We start from the raw sequence: 6,107 nt of genomic DNA, 5'->3' as shown, positions 1-6,107 counted from the left end.
TTCATGCAAGCATCATTGACCTTTTGATTCTTGAGCCTTCTTTGGTCCCCAACATTTATATTTTATTCTTCTCTTCCTCCTAAAAGCTCAGGGCAGCACACTTGCAGAATAGGGATTTGAACCCAAGTCTTATAGATCAGCATCGAACACTCTGACTACCATTTCACATATCAGCCTCCTCAGATGGCTACTGAATAAGAAGGAAAGATGGAAATGGGGATAATTAATACTGAGCTTGCCTGGCTACTTTTTACTTGCCTGGCACATTTGACATGCCCCCAGCTGTGGTCTGTTCACTGGGGAATAGTATAGGTCTCCACCAGTTGTATCCTCTTTTTTCTTCAGGTGAAAACTGTGTTGTTTATTAACTCCAGATTTTTTTTTAAGCCACTTCATTTTCATCCCCAACTCCCCAGTGATTAAAAGGACTGGAAACAATTTGATAGGAGAGTAATCCACAGGGGCTTAAATTAAAAAATCTACAGTGCCACTGCATATCTCTGAAGCAAGAGGGAAGAGTGGGAAAGGGCTCTGTTTCCCAGGACCCAGGCCTGCAGAGGATGGGCAGCCGTAGCGCCTCTCAGTTTCCTGGGGAAAGTTGGAGCATGCCAGTCGCAGGCTCTTCTCGATGTCCCCTGCTGCCTGATAAAGATTTCCCATGGAAGCTACTTGGTTCATGCTCATTTGGGGAAGGCACAAAGACTCTCTGCTCCAGTCTCAGCCCACTGCAAGTCAGGCTGAAGTCAGAAAAATTCTATTGGACTCAACTCAACAAAACAGGGTTTAATCACAATATGTTGGCTTAATAGTGTTGTGGGGAGGGGGGTCGGGATGCAGGCGGTGGTGGGTAAGGGAGTATCTGCACCAGTGTATCTCACTGGAGCAGTGTTCCATCTACCCTGGCATTGTCTATTCTGATGGATAATAGCTTTTCAAGGTCTCTGGCAGAGGAGTCTTTCCCAGCCTTGCTTCCTGAGATCCCTGAGTGGAGATGCTAGGATTGAATCCAGGACCTTCTTCATGCAAGGGAAGTGCTCTGCTAATGAGTTACAGCTCTGCCCTAGACATCTTGATAGACTTTAAATGAGAAGCAAAGAAGAGTCTTTCTTGTTGTCTCAGAATTTCCCCCCTGGAGCTTTGCAAAGCCTCTTAATTCAGAGACTGTTCCCAAGTCTTTCAGTTACAACAATCTGGGGGAAAACCGCAGAGGTCAAGTCTCTCAATTTGACATGCTCCCTCTTTGCCTCCACCTCCTAGTTCTGTTTGAAGTTTTGTAACTCTTCCCCTAAATGTCTCAGATTGGGCTGTGATGGCTTTGTTGTCTTCAGGATATGCTAGCAGGCATGTGACTTTCTGAGTTCTAGAACTGGGTTAGTCAGGCTAACCTTGTCTCCCATTTTGAGCAATAACATTGGCCAGTATTACGTGGTTGAAGAAAAAGGCCCTGTGTAGATTGCTATAGAGCAGCGCCAGAAATCAACCCCCCCCCCCAAAAAGGGGCGACAGGGTCACATGTTAGCCCAGGAATCCCCCCTTCTTGGTCACTTAGTAGTTTTAAATTTATATTCTGCTAAATGAGAATGGAATCTTCAAATTGAATCAGAAAAACACAAACATAACTAGTCCTTGGACTGATTTTATTATTATTATTTTTAAATATAAAACGTGATTGAAAAAATTACCAGAAAACCCTGCTCAAAGACTTCAGGCAGACTTTTAGATAGGGAAAAATAGTTCTTCGCAGTGGTGCCCCTAATCTTGAGGAATAATTCTAAAGAGGCCTGCTTCAGGATGGAACTAGACATGATGTGAAATGAAGGTTGCAGGCCCACAGCAGCCACCCCTACATGAGACCTCTCTCTGTATCATTAACAGCTCAATCCTATGCATATTTACTCAGAAGTAAATCTTTTTCAATGGGTTTTAGTCCCAGGGAAGTATGTATGGGATTGCATCCTTAATCCCTGGGATGCATAAGATGGCATTCTAGAGAAGGCACCTGTGACACAGGAGTGGGGGAAATGCACATTATGATGATGTCATATGTTTCAAGAACAAAACATTATAGAACAGAGAGGGGAATCCAGACATAGCATTACTGGTTTGGATAGTAACATTTATGGGTGTTATATCTATTTCGGCCATTAGTTCAAGCCTATCATTTTTCATAAAAGGTAAAGATAGTAAAGGAGGATAAAAGTGGTTTTGATGTGCATTTTCTGCATTCTCTAGAGCAGGGGTTGCCCAAACCCAGGCCCAGGGGCCATTTGTAGCCCTCAGGGACTCCCAATCTGGCTCTCAAGTAGCCCCCAGTCTCCAATGAGCCGCTGGCCCTCCAGAGATTTGCAACTGCTCTCAGTGTGAGGGTGACCGTTTGACCTCTAGCATGAGCAGCAGGCTGAGGGCTCTCTCCACTGCTTGCTGTTTCACATTTGTGATGCAGCAGCGGCAGTGAAGGAAAGGTCGGCCTTGCTTTGTGTAAGGCCTTTTGTAGGCCTTGAGCTAGCACAAGACCTTCATTCACTCATGTAAGTTCCATCTCTAATATAGTCATAAATAATACATTTATGTAAATTTATTCAAATTTGGAATGTAAGTTAATTTTTTTTCCTGGCCCCCAACACAGTGTCTGAGAAATTATGTGGCCCTCCTGCCAAAATGTTTGGACATCTCTGCTCTAGAGTAGTGGTTCTCAAACTTTTAGCATTGGGACCAACTTTTTAGAATGAGAATCTGCCATGACCCACCAGAAGTGACGTCATGATTAGAAGTGACATCATCAAGCAGGAAAATGTTTAATAATGCTAGCCTACAATCCTACCCACACTTACCCAGGAGTAAGTCCCATTGACTATCATTGTTAAAAGCACATGCATAGTAGCCTATTAAAAGTACAGATGTGTAACATTTCCCCAGATGCAGTCACATACCATGGTAGCATCAAGTCAGATATATTAAAAATAAAATATTGAAGTGAATGGGTACCCACCTGAAATTGGCTCGCGACCCAGCTAGTGGGTCCTAACCCACAGTTTGAGAAACACTGTTCTAGAGACCCTGAAATGAAGTGAAGACCTGTAGGGGTTGCTCCCATTTGTAGATGGGAGTGCCATTGGAATTAGGAAGTATCATGCAAAAAGGATCAATTTGGATTTGTTTGATACATTGGTTTAGTAGTATACTGACTTCTACCAGTCTTGAAAATTGTGGTTTGGAGAAGGTACTGAAAAGTATGTTGTTGTTGGCAACCTTCAGTCTTGAAAGACTATGGTATCGCGCTCTGAATGGTGGTTCTGGCGGAGAGAGGTGAAAAATGGAGAGAGGTGAAAAGCGGTGTGCCCAAGGATCTGTCCTGGGACCGGTGCTTTTCAATCTCTTCATAAATGACCTGGAGACAGGGTTGAGCAGTAAAGTGGCTAAGTTTGCAGACGACACCAAACTTTTCCGAGTGGTGAAGACCAGAAGTGATTGTGAGGAGCTCCAGAAGGATCTCTCCAGACTGGCAGAATGGGCAGCAAAATGGCAGATGCGCTTCAATGTCAGTAAGTGTAAAGTCATGCACATTGGGGCAAAAAATCAAAACTTTAGATATAGGCTGATGGGTTCTGAGCTGTCTGTGACAGATCAGGAGAGAGATCTTGGGGTGGTGGTGGACAGGTCGATGAAAGTATCGACCCAATGTGCGGCGGCAGTGAAGAAGGCCAATTCTATGCTTGGGATCATTAGGAAGGGTATTGAGAACAAAACGGCTAGTATTATAATGCCATTGTACAAATCTATGGTAAGGCCACACCTGGAGTATTGTGTCCAGTTCTGGTCACCGCATCTCAAAAAAGACATAGTGGAAATGGAAAAGGTGCAAAAGAGAGCGACTAAGATGATTACAGGGCTGGGGCACCTTCCTTATGAGGAAAGGCTACGGCGTTTGGGCCTCTTCAGCCTAGAAAAGAGACGCCTGAGGGGGGACATGATTGAGACATACAAAATTATGCAGGGGATGGACAGAGTGGATAGGGAGATGCTCTTTACACTCTCACATAATACCAGAACCAGGGGACATCCACTAAAGTTGAGTGTTGCGCGGGTGAGGACAGACAAAAGAAAATATTTCTTTACTCAGCGTGTGGTCGGTCTGTGGAACTCCTTGCCACAGGATGTGGTGCTGGCGTCTAGCCTGGACGCCTTTAAAAGGGGATTGGACAAGTTTCTGAAGGAAAACTCCATTATGGAGTACAAGCCATGATGTGTATGCGCAACCTCCTGATTTTAGAAATGGGTTATGTCAGAATACCAGATGCAAGGGAAGGCACCAGGATGAGATCTCTTGTTATCTGGTGTGCTCCCTGGGGCATTTGGTGGGCCGCTGTGAGATACAGGAAGCTGGACTAGATGGGCCTACGGCCTGATCCAGTGGGGCTGTTCTTATGTTCTGGCACAGCATCTAGTGTGGCTGAAAAGGCCGATTCGGGAGTGACAATCCCTTCCACACTGGGACAAGTATGTTGTGGACCGTAAACACATACACACACCCATCAAGAACTTCCTGGGTCCCCTCTGAGGGAGAAAGGTGGGATAGAAATGTGATAAATAAATAAGGGCGCAATCCTACCCTGCGCTGGAACAGAGGCTTGCACTGTATCCAGCACAGGATAGGGTCCCAAGGCAGTTCAGCCAGAAGCAAGGGGAAACTTTTCCCCTTACCCCTGGAAAAGGTGCTTTTGCCCCAGTGGGTCTTCTCGGTCTTGCGCCACCTCCTGAGGTGGCACAAGTCTCAGGAGAGCGGAGTTGCTTGAAGCCGCTCCAATCTCCCCAGGAACAGGGGTTGGGATCCAGCATAACTGCCGAATCCCAGCCCCGCCTCCCACTCCCCGCTGTCCTGTCCCGTGGCCATCCACTGCATGCCCTCCCACCGCCCTCCCCCCGTCCAGGAACGCCTCCCTCCCGCCCACCCCAGAGCTTTGCGTTGGCCCAGGTGGGCTGACACAAGCCTCACAGCGGAAGCTGGCACAGAGGCTTGTGTCAGCCTCCGCAGGCCAGTGCTCCTCTGAGTGCTGGGCTGGTGCAAGGGACTTGCGTCGGCCCATGGGTGCTTCAGGATTGCGCCCTAACCTTCCATTTCCAGAATTCTCAGGAGGAAGAGAATGGCTGTTAAACCAGATGAAATTGGTATTGAGCCTGGACACAGAGTGACCAATGTTAGACCCTGCAATCCTCAATTACCAATAAGCACCACCCACCACTGTATCTCTTGCTGTAAGTCAATGAAAGCATGACTTTGAAGATATTTTGCTGACAAAAAGTTGGTTTGCAGATTGAATTTTCTGCTTTCCCCATATAAGTGAGGGAGTCAAACCATGCTGAAGGAAGCTCCGAAACAGCTCAGCTGCCTTAGAATAATTCAATACACATGTGTAGCAGATTCCCAGATATGTACAGGGTGTTAGCACTGTGGAATGACAGCACTCCAAGACAAGCAAGGTAATCTGCAGGATAGAATGTCTGAAGAGTATTGACTTTCCTTTGAGAAGCTAAAGAGCTGGGACACAGTCCACTTGCAAGCTGTCCCATTCAAGTTACAAATGATCTTGCATTGACCCTAGTTGTTTCAGTGGGCATGCTCAGGCCAGCTTCCTGATGGATTGTGTCCCTGAGTAACAGCAACTATACCTGGTACAGTCAAAAGAGTCAGTGTTCCTTACTATATACAGCAAGTCTTCACTCAGGGCCCGAACATGGTGGAGTTTGGCTCCACCGGATCCTGACCCCCATGTCAGGCTGTGCGGTCTGACACAGGACTTGTTGATTCTGCAGCGGCTCAAGAGCTGCCGCAAACCAAGTGGCCCACTGTGGGCTATCCAGCATCCAACGCGCAACCAGGCAGCCTTCCACAGCTTCTCAGGAGAAGGGGATGAAAGTCCCCTTCTCCTGAGAATCTGCTGCAGGCTGCCCCATTGTACGTTGGATGCTGCAGTACGTTGGTGCCGTGGCAGCCCTGTGCTCCGGGCCGCTCAGGATTGGGCTGTTAATGTCATCAATCGGTTCTTGGAAATTGCAACTTTAAGAGAAATACTTATAATGAAACCAATATTTTCGTATATATGTAAACA

The sequence above is a fragment of the Tiliqua scincoides genome, chromosome 4 (genome assembly GCF_035046505.1).
Source record: "Tiliqua scincoides isolate rTilSci1 chromosome 4, rTilSci1.hap2, whole genome shotgun sequence".
Taxonomy (NCBI): domain Eukaryota; kingdom Metazoa; phylum Chordata; class Lepidosauria; order Squamata; family Scincidae; genus Tiliqua; species Tiliqua scincoides.
This window is presented reverse-complemented; position numbering follows the sequence as displayed.